Source organism: Arachis stenosperma, chromosome 5 (assembly GCF_014773155.1).
Source record: "Arachis stenosperma cultivar V10309 chromosome 5, arast.V10309.gnm1.PFL2, whole genome shotgun sequence".
NCBI lineage: Eukaryota > Viridiplantae > Streptophyta > Magnoliopsida > Fabales > Fabaceae > Arachis > Arachis stenosperma.
In genome coordinates this window covers 68,871,578-68,882,396 of record NC_080381.1, presented here as the reverse complement: position 1 = coordinate 68,882,396, position 10,819 = coordinate 68,871,578, and the positions used below count along the sequence as shown (strand labels likewise).

General features: G+C 38.2%; 1 non-coding gene across 1 annotated transcript; it reads right to left on the bottom strand.

The window, feature by feature from the left end:
* Positions 1-5,692: 5,692 nt before the first annotated feature.
* LOC130932233 (small nucleolar RNA R71) lies at positions 5,693-5,800 on the bottom strand. Its single transcript, XR_009067392.1, has one exon. It is a non-coding gene; the product is annotated as a small nucleolar RNA R71 (small nucleolar RNA).
* Positions 5,801-10,819: the final 5,019 nt, after the last annotated feature.

Here is a 10,819-nt window from a genome sequence, read left to right as displayed (position 1 = left end):
TTGGATTTTAGTCCGGAGAATGTGAGGTTGGCATTTCATTTGCCTATGATGCAAGGTGATGAACACCCCTACACTAGAAGGGTCAACTTTGATCAAAGGTTGGACCAAGTCCTTAGGGACATTTGTGTGGAAGGCGCCCAATGGAGAGTTGACTCCAAAGGCAAGCCAGTCCAACTAAGAAGACTGGACCTCAAGCCTGTAGCTAGAGGATGGTTGGAGTTCATTCAAAGATCCATCATCCCCACAAGCAACCGATCTGAAGTTACTGTGGATCGGGCCATCATGGTTCATAGCATCATGATTGGTGAAGAAGTAGAGGTTCATGAAGTCATAGCCAATGAACTCTACAAAATAGCTGACAAACCTTCATACATGGCACGGCTAGCATTCCCTCACCTCATATGCCATCTATGTTATTCAGCCGGAGTTATCATAGATGGAGATGCCTCCATAGAAGAAGACAAGCCCATCACCAAGAAAGGATGGAGCAAACAAGGGAAGTTCCTCACGGCCCTCAAGGAGAACAAGAGGAGGTTCACCATCAACAAATGCCTCATGGAATGCACTTTCCTCCCAACAACTATTGGGAGCAACTTAGCACCTCCTTGGAAGATTTGAGCCATAATGTGGAACAACTAAGGGTGGAACACCATGAACACGCCCTCACTCTTCAAGAAATAAGAGAAGATCAAAGAGCAATGAGGGAGGAGCAACAAAGGCAAGGAAGGGACATAGAAGAGTTGAAGAACATCATTGGTCCTTCAAGAAGAAGACGCCACTAGAGGTGGATTCATTCCTTGTTCTTTATTTCTTTCTGTTTTCGGTTTTTAATTATTATGTTTATCTATGTTTTGTGTCTTTATTTCATGATCATTAGTATGTAACCATGCCTTAAAACTATGAATAAAATCCATCAGTCCTTCACCTCTCTTAAAAGAAAAATGTTTTAATTCAAAAGAACAAGAAGTACATAATTTTCGAAATTATTATTGAATTTAGTTTAATTATTTTGATGTGGTGACAATGCTTTTGTTTTCTGAATGAATGAATGAACAGTGCATATGTCTTTGGATCTTGTTGTTTATGAGTGTTAAAATTGTTGGTTCTTGAAAGAATGATGAACAAAGAGACATGTTATTGATGATCTGAAAAACATCATGGAATTGATTCTTGAAGCAAGAAAAAGCAGTGAAAAAAAAAAAAAAAAAAAGAGAGAGGCGAAAATTCCAAAGCAAGGATCCAAGGCTTTGAGCATCAATGGGTAGGAGGGCCCAAGGAAATTTAATCCGGGCCTAAGCGGCTAAATCAAGCTGTCCCTAACCATGTGCTTGTGTCATGAAGGTCCAAGTGAAAAGCTTGAGACTGAATGGTTAAAGTCGTGATCCCAAGCAAAAGAGTGTGCTTAAGAGCTCTGGACACCACTAACTGGGGACTTTAGCAAAGCTAAGTCACAATCTGAAAAGGTTCACCCAGTTATGTGTCTGTGGCATTTGTGTATCCGGTGGTAATACTGGAAGACAAAGTGCTTAGGGCCACAGCCAAGACTCATAAGTAACTGTGTTCAAGAATCAACATGCTTAACTAAGAAAGTCAATAACACTATCCAAAATTCTAAGTTCCTAGAGATGCCAATCACTCTGAACTTCAAAGGAAAAAGTGAGATGCCAAAACTGTTCAGAAGCAAAAAGCTACAAGTCCCGCTCATGTAATTAAATTAATATTCAGTGATATTTTGGACCTTATAGTATATTCTCTTCTTTTTATCCTATTTGATTTTCAGTTGCTTGGGGACAAGCAACAATTTAAGTTTGGTGTTGTGATGAGCGGATAATTTATACGCTTTTTGGCATTGTTTTTATATAGTTTTTAGTAAGTTTGAGCTACTTTTAGGGATGTTTTCATTAGTTTTTATGTTAAATTCACATTTCTGGACTTTACTATGAGTTTGTGTGTTTTTCTGTGATTTCAGGTAAATTCTGACTGAAATTGAGGGATTTGAGCAAAACTCTGAAAAAGGCTGACAAAAGGACTGCTGATGCTGTTGGATTCTGACCTCCCTGCACTCGAAATGGATTTTCTGGAGCTACAGAACTCCAATTGGCGCGCTCTCAACGGCGTTGGAAAGTAGACATCCAGGGCTTTCCAGCAATATATAATAGTCCATACTTTATTCGAAGAATGACGACGCAAACTGGCGTTGAACGCCAAGTACACGCTCCTTTCTGGAGTTAAACGCCAGAAAAACGTCATAATCCGGAGTTGAACGCCCAAAGCACATCATAACTCGAAATTCAACTCCAAGAGGAGCCTCTGCTCGTGGATAAATCAAGCTCAGCCCAAGCACACACCAAGTGGGCCCCGGAAGTGGATTTATGCATCAATTACTTACTCATGTAAACCCTAGGAGCTAGTTTATTATAAATAGGATGATTTACTAATGTAGTAGACATCTTTGGTCTCAGTTTTGTTTTATTCTTCATCTTAGGAGATCATTGATCACGTTTTAGGGGGCTGGCCATTCGGCCATGCCTGAACCTTCTTTTACTTATGTATTTTCAACGGTGGAGTTTCTGCACACCATAGATTAAGGGTGTGGAGCTCTGCTGTACCTCAAGGATTAATGAAGTTCTATTTTCTTTTATTCAATTCTCTATCTTATTCTTATTCCAAGATATTCATTCGTACTCAAGAACATGATGAATGATGATGAGTTAGATAACCCTCATTATTATTCTCACTGATGAACGCGCGTGATTGACAACCACTTCCGTTCTACATGCAACAAAGCTTGAATGTGTATCTCTAAGATTCCCCAACAGAATCTTCGTGGTATAAGCTAGATAGATGGCGGCATTCATCTGGATCCGGAAAGTCCAACCTTGTCTGTGGTGTTCCGAGTAGGATCCTGGGAATCCGGAAAGTCTCACCTTGTCTGTGGTATTCCGAGTAGGATTCCGTTCATGAATGACTGTGACGTGCTTCAAACTTTAACCTGCTGGGCGTTAGTGACAAACGCAAAAGAGGGATTCTATTCCAGTAGGAGCGGGAACCAACCGGTGATTGGCCGTACTGTGACAGAGTGCGTGCATTAGCTTTCACTGCGAGGATGGGATGTAGCTATCAACCATGGGTGATGCCTCCAGACTGGTTAGCTGTGCGAGTGACAGCCGCACAGGTTATTTCCCCGAGAGGAATGAAAGTAGCCACAGCTGATAGTGAACCCCTATACAAAGCTTGCCATGGAGAGGAGTAAGAAGGATTGAGTAGAAGCAATGGGATAGCAGGCGTCCGAGAGCTCTACAGCATCTCCATTCCGCTTATCTGAAATTCCTACCAATGAATCTGCATAAGTATCTCTATCCCTTTTATTATTCCTTTTTATTAGAACAATCCAATTATCACTATTACAAATGTTCAATCCGCCTAACTGAGATTTGCAAGGTGACCATAGCTTGCTTCATACCAACAATCTCTGTGGATTCGACCCTTACTCACGTAAGGTTATTACTTGGACGACCCAGTACACTTGCTGGTTAGTTGAACGGAGTTGTGAAGAAAATAAACAGTGCCATAAGAGTATACATCCTTTATAAACAAATAACAAGTGATCACAATTTCGTCCACCAGCGTACCAAGCTGTTGGCACCATTGAGATCACAATTTCGTGCACCAAGTTTTTGGCGCCGTTGCCGGGGATTGTTCGAGTTTGGACAACTGACGGTTCATCTTATTGCTCAGATTAGGTAATTTTCTTCTTGTTTTAACCTTTATTTTATTTTCAAAAAGTTTTCAAAAATCTTTCAAAAATTTTTCTTCTTTTTCATTTTTCCAAAATAATTTTCGAAAAAAATACAAAAAATTAATAAAATCATAAAAATAAAAAATATTTTGTGTTTCTTGTTTGAGTCTAGTGTCAATTTTTAAGTTTGGTGTCAATTGCATATTTTTAATTTTCTAAAATTTTTTCAAAAATTTCATGCATTGCATTCTTCATGATCTTCAAGTTGTTCTTGACAAGTCTTCTTGTTTGATCTTTACATTTTATTGTTTTGTGTCTTTTCTTGTTTTTCATATGCATTTTTGAATTCTTAGTGTCTAAATATTAAAAATTTCTAAGTTTGGTGTCTTGCATGTTTTTCTTTTCTTGAAAATTTTTCAAAAATAAGTCTTGGTGTTCATCATGATCTTCAAAGTATTCTTGGTGTCCATCTTGACATTCATAGTGTTCTTGCATGCATCATTGGTTTTGATACAAAATTTTCATGTTATGGGTCATATTTGTGTTTTTCTCTCTCCTCATTAAAAATTCAAAAATAAAAAATATATTTTCCTTATTCAAAAAATTTTAAAATAAGTTGTTTTCTTTTTAGTCAAGTCAAGATTTCATTTTTAAAAATCTTATCTTTTCAAATTTTTTTTTTAAAAAAATCAAATCTTTTTTTATTTTTTCTTAGTATTTTCAAAAATTTTTAAAATTGATTTTCAAAATCTTTTTCTTATCTTTATTTCATGATTTTCAAAAAATTTACTAACAATTAATGTGATTAATTCAAAAATTTGAAGTTTGTTACTTTCTTGTTAAGAAAGGTTCAATCTTTAATTTCTAGAATCATATCTTTTAGTTTCTTGTTAGTCAAGTCATCAATTTTAAAAATCAAATCTTTTTAATTTTCTTTTCGAATCTTTTTCAAAATATCTTTTCAATCATATCTTTTTAATCATATCTTTTTCAAATCATATCTTTTTCAAACTTTAATTTCAAAATCTTTTCTAACTTCTTATCTTTTCAAAATTGATTTTCAAATCTTTTTCAACTAACTAATTGACTTTTTGTTTGTTTCTTATTTTTTTCAAAACCACCTAACTACTTTTCTCTTCCTAATTTTCGAAAATCACCTTCCTCTTTTTCAAAAATCTTTTTATTTAACTAATTGTTTCAAATTTTAATTTTAATTTTATTTCTTCTCTTAATTTTCGAAAATCACTAACCTTTTTTCAAAAATTATTTTCGAATTTTCTCTTCTCTCTCATCTCCTTCTATTTATTTATTCATTTACTAACACTTCTCTTCATCTTAAAATTCGAACCCTCTCTTCCTCTCTGTGTTCGAGTTTTTCTCTTCTCCTTCTTCTATTCTTTTCTTATTTTACTCACATAAAAGAATCTCTATACTGTGACATAGAGGATTTCTTTTCTTTTCTGTTCTCTTTTTTTCATATGAGCAGGAGCAAGGACAAGGACATTCTTGTTGAAGCAGATCCTTAACCTGAAAGGACTCTGAAGAAGAAGCTAAGAGAAGATGGCCGAACCCAACAACAATGCAAGGAAGATGCTTGGTGACTTTATTGCACCAAATTCCAACCTCCATGGAAGAAGCATCTCAATCCCTGCCATTGGAGCAAACAATTTTGAGCTAAAGCCTCAATTAGTTTCTCTGATACAACAGAATTGCAAGTTTCATGGACTTCCATCAGAAGATCCTTTTCAGTTCTTAACTGAATTCTTGCAGATCTGTGATACGGTTAAGACCAATGGAGTTGATCCTGAGGTCTATAAGCTTATGCTTTTCCCTTTTGCTGTATGAGACAGAGCTAGAGTATGGTTGAACTCTCAGCCTAAAGATAGCCTGAACTCTTGGGATAAGCTGGTCACGACTTTCTTAGCCAAGTTCTTTCCTCCTCAAAAGCTTAGCAAGCTTAGAGTGGATGTTCAAACCTTCAGACAGAAAGAAGGTGAATCCCTCTATAAAGCATGGGAGAGATACAAGTAACTGACCAAAAAGTGTCCTTCTGACATGCTTTCAGAATGGACCATCCTGGATATATTCTATGATGGTCTGTCTAAATTATCTAAGATGTCATTAGACCATTCTGCAGGTAGATCTATTCACCTGAAGAAAACGCCTGCAGAAGCTCAGGAACTCATTGACATGGTTGCAAATAACCAATTCATGTACACTTCCAAAAGGAATCCTGTGAATAATGGGACGCCTCAAAAGAAGGGAGTTCTTAAAATTGATGCTCTGAATGCCATATTGGCTCAGAACAAAATGTTGACTCAACAAGTCAATATGATTTCTCAGAGTCTGAATGGATTGCAAAATGCATCCAATAGTATGAAAGAGGCATCTTCTGAAGAAGAAGCCTATGATCCTGATAACCCTGCAATGGCATAGGTGAATTACATGGGTGAAGTCTATGGAAATACCTATAATCCCTCATGGAGAAATCATCCAAATTTCTCATGGAAGGATCAACAAAATCCCTAACAAGGCTTTAATAATGGTGGAAGAAACAGGTTTAGCAATAGCAAGCCTTTTCCATCATCCTCTCAGCAACAGATAGAGAATTTTGAATAGAGCCCTTCTACCTTAGCAAACATAGTCTCTGATCTATCTAAGGCCACTCTAAGTTTCATGAATGAAACAAGGTCCTCCATTAGAAATTTGGAGGCACAAGTGGGCCAACTGAGTAAAAAAGTCACCGAAACTCCTCCTAGTACTCTCCCAAGCAATACAGAAGAGAACCCAAAAAGAGAGTGCAATGCCATAACCTTGCTTGGTGTGGTTGAATGCACAAAGGAGGAGGAGGACGTGAATCCCAGTGAGGAAGACCTCCTGGGATGTCCTCTGGACAAAACGGAGTTCCCAATTGAGGAACCTAAGGAATTTGAAGCTCATCTAGAGACCATAGAGATTCCATTGAACCTCTTTTTACCATTCATGAGCTCTGATGACTATTCATCTTTTGAAGAAGATGAAGACATTGTTGAAGGGCAAGTTGCCCAGTATTTAGGAGCAATCATGAAGCTGAATGCCAAGCTATTTGGTAATGAGACTTGGGAGGATGAGCCTCCATTGCTCATTAATGAACTGAATACCTGGGTTCAGCACACGTTACCTCAAAAGAAACAGGATCCTGGTAAATACCTAATTCCCTGTACCATAGGCACCATGACCTTTGAGAACGCTCTGTGTGACCTGGGGTTAGGCATAAACTTAATGCCACTCTCTGTAATGGAGAAACTGGGAATCTTTGAGGTATAGGTTGCCACATTCTCATTAGTGATGGCAGACAAATCCATGAAAAAGGCTTATAGACAGGTAGAGGATGTGCTAGTAAAGGTCAAAGGCCTTTAAATCCCTGCTAATTTCATAATCCTAGACACTAGGAAGGATAAGGATGAATTTATCATCCCTGGAAGACCCTTCCTAGCCACAGCAAAAGTTGTGATTGATGTGGACAGAGGAGAGTTGGTCCTTCAATTGAATGAGGACTACCTTGTGTTTAAAACTCAAGGATCTCCCTCTGTAACCATGGAGAGGAAGCAAGAAAAGCTTTTCTCAATACAGAATCAACCAAAACCCCCACAGTCAAACTCTAAGTTTGGTGTTGGGAGGCCACAACCAAACTCTATGTTTGGTGTTGAACCCCCACATTCAAACTCTAAGTTTGGTGTTGGGAGGTCCCAACAATGCTCTGAACATCTGTGAGGCTCCATGAGAGCCCACTGTCAAGCTATTGACATTAAAGAAGCGCCTATTGGGAGGTAACCCAATTTTATTTATCTATGTATTTTCCTTTTTTTTTAGGTTGATGATCATGTGGAGTCACAAAAATAATTGCAAAAATTCAAGAAAAATAAAAATAGCATTAAAAATAGTACACCCTGGAGGAGGAACTTACTGGCGTTTAAACGCCAGTTAGGGTAGCAGAATGGGCGTTTAACGCCCAGTCTGGCACCATTCTGGGCATTAAACGCCAGAAATAAGCACCAGACTGGCGTTAAACGCCAGAAACAGGCTACAATCTGGCGTTAAACGCCAGAAATAGGTTGTAGCCTGGCGTTTAACGCCAGGAAAGTCATAAAGGATGGTGTTTTAACGCCAGAAACAAGCAGCAATCTGGCGTTAAACGCCAAGATTGCACAGCAAGGGCGTTTAGCACGCCTAAAAGGAGCAGGGATGCAATCTTTGACCCCTCAGGATCTGTGAACCCCACAGGATTCCCACCTACCCTCCCACAACACTCTTCCCCAAATACCCCTCACCAATCAACTCATTCACTCTTCCCAAATCACCTCTTCACCAATCACCTCCATATCTCTTCCCCAAAAACCCCACCTACCCCACTTTCAAATTCAAACACTTTTCCCTCCCAAACCCAACCCTAATGGCCGAAACCCAACCCTCCCCTCACCCCTATATAAACCCCTCACTACATCTTCATTTTCACACAACACATACACCTCTCCCCCCTCTTGGCCAAATTCACTTCTCCCTCCATCTCCTCCATTTTTCTTCGTCTTCCCCCTCTTTCTTTCTTCTTTTGCTCGAGGATGAGCAACCTTTTAAGTTTGGTGTGGTAAAAGCATTGCTTTTTTGTTTTTTCATAACCATTTATGGCACTTAAACCCGGAGAAACCTCTAGAAAGAGGAAAGGAAAGGCAAAAGCTTCCACCTCTGAGTCATGGAAGATGGAGAGATTCATCTCAAAGGTCCATGAAGACCACTTCTATGAAGTTGTGGCCAAAAAGAAGGTGATCTCTGAGGTCCCTTTCATGCTCAAGAAAAATGAGTATCCGGAGATCCGACATGAAATCCGAAGAAGAGGTTGGGAAGTTCTTACCAACCTCATTCAACAAGTCAAAATCTTAATGGTTCAAGAGTTCTATGCCAATGCATGGATCACTAGGAACCATGATCAAAGTATGAACCTGAATCCAAAGAACTGGCTTATAATGGTTCAGAGGAAATACTTAGATTTCAGTCTGAAAAATGTAAGGTTGGCGTTCCACTTGCCAATTATGCAAGAAAACGCACGCCCCTACACTAGAAGGGTCAACTTTGATCAAAGGTTGGACCAAGTCCTCATGGACATATGTGTAGAAGGAGCTCAATGGAAAAGAAACTCAAGAGGAAATCTGGTTCAACTTAGAAGACCAGACCTTAAGCCTGTGGCTAGAGGATGGTTGGAGTTCATCCAATGCTCCATTATCCCTACTAGAAACCGATCTGAAGTGACTGTGGATCAGGCCATCATGATCCATAGTATCATGATTGGGGAGGAAGTGGAAGTTCATGAGTTCATACCTCTAGAACTCTACAAGGTGGCTGACAAGTCATCCACTTTGGCAAGGTTAGCCTTTCCTCATCTCATTTGTCATCTATGCAACTTAGCTGGGGTTGACATAGAAGGAGACATCCTCATTGAAGAGGACAAGCCCATCACTAAAAAAAGGATGGAGCAAACAAGAGAGCCTCTTCATGTGTCTCAACAAGAGCATGAGGAAGATCCTCATCAAGAAATCCCTGAGATGCCTCAAGGGATGCAATTTCCTCCACACAACTATTGGGAACAACTCAACACCTCCTTGGAAGGCTTGAGTTACAACATGGACCAACTAAGGGTGGAGCACCAAGAGCACTCCATCATTCTCCATGAGATTAGAGAAGATCAAAGAGCTATGAGGGAGGAGCAACAAAGGCAAGGAAGAGACATAGAGGAGCTTAGGCGTTCCATTGGTTCTTCAAGAGGAAGACACCACCCACACTAAGGTGGACTCATTCCTTAATCTCCTTGTCTATTTATTTTCTATTTTCGATTTTTGAGCTTCATGTTTGTCTATGTTTGTGTCTTCATTACATGATCATTAGTGTCTAGTGTCTATGTCTTAAAGCTATAAATAATTCCATGAATCCTTCACCTCTCTTAAATAAAAAAATGTGCTTAATTACAAAAGAACAAGAAGTACTTGGATTTCAAATTTTATCTTGAAATTAGTTTAATTATTTTGATGTGGTGGCAATACTTTTTGTTTTCTGAATGAATGCTTGAACAGTGCATATTTTTTATAGTGAAGTTTATGAATGTTAAAAATTGTTGGCTCTTGAAAGAATGATGAACAAAGAGAAATGTTATTGATAATCTGAAAAATCATGAAATTGATTCTTGAAGCAAGAAAAAGCAGTGAAAAAAGAAAAAAATGGCAAAAAAATAGAGAAAGAAAAAGAAAAAAGCAAGCAGAAAAAGCCAATAGCCCTTAAAACCAAAAGGCAAGGGTAAAAAGGATCCAAGGTTTTGAGCATTAATGGATAGGAGGGCCAAGGAAATAAAATTCAGGCCTAAGCGGCTAAATCAAGCTGTCCCTAACCATGTGCTTGTGTCATTAAGGTCCAAGTGAAAAGCTTGAGATTGAGTGGTTAAAGTCATGATCTAAAGCAAAAAGAGTGTGCTTAAGAACTCTAGACACCTTTAACTGGTAACTTTAGCAAAGCTGAGTCACAATATGAAAAGGTTCACCCAGTTATATGTCTGTAGCATTTATGTATCCGGTGGTAATACTGGAAAACAAAGTGCTTAGGGCCACGGACAAGACTCATAAAGTAGTTGTGTTCAAGAATCAACATACTTAACTAGAAGAATCAATGACACTATCTAAAATTCTGAGTTCCTATAGATGCCAATCATTCTGAACTTCAAAGGAAAAAGTGAGATGCCAAAACTGTTCAGAGGCAAAAAGCTACTAGCCCCGCTCATCTAATTGGGACTAAGTTTCATTGATATTGTGAGATTCATTGTATATTCTCTTCTTTTTATCCTATTTTGTTTTCAGTTGCTTGGGGATAAGCAACAATTTAAGTTTGGTGTTGTGATGAGCGGATAATTTATACGCTTTTTGGCATTGTTTTTATATAGTTTTTTGTATGATTTAGTTACTTTTTAGAATATTTTTATTATTTTTTTAAGAAAAATTTATATTTCTAGACTTTACTATGAGTTTGTGTGTTTTTCTATGATTTCAGGTATTTTCTGGCTGA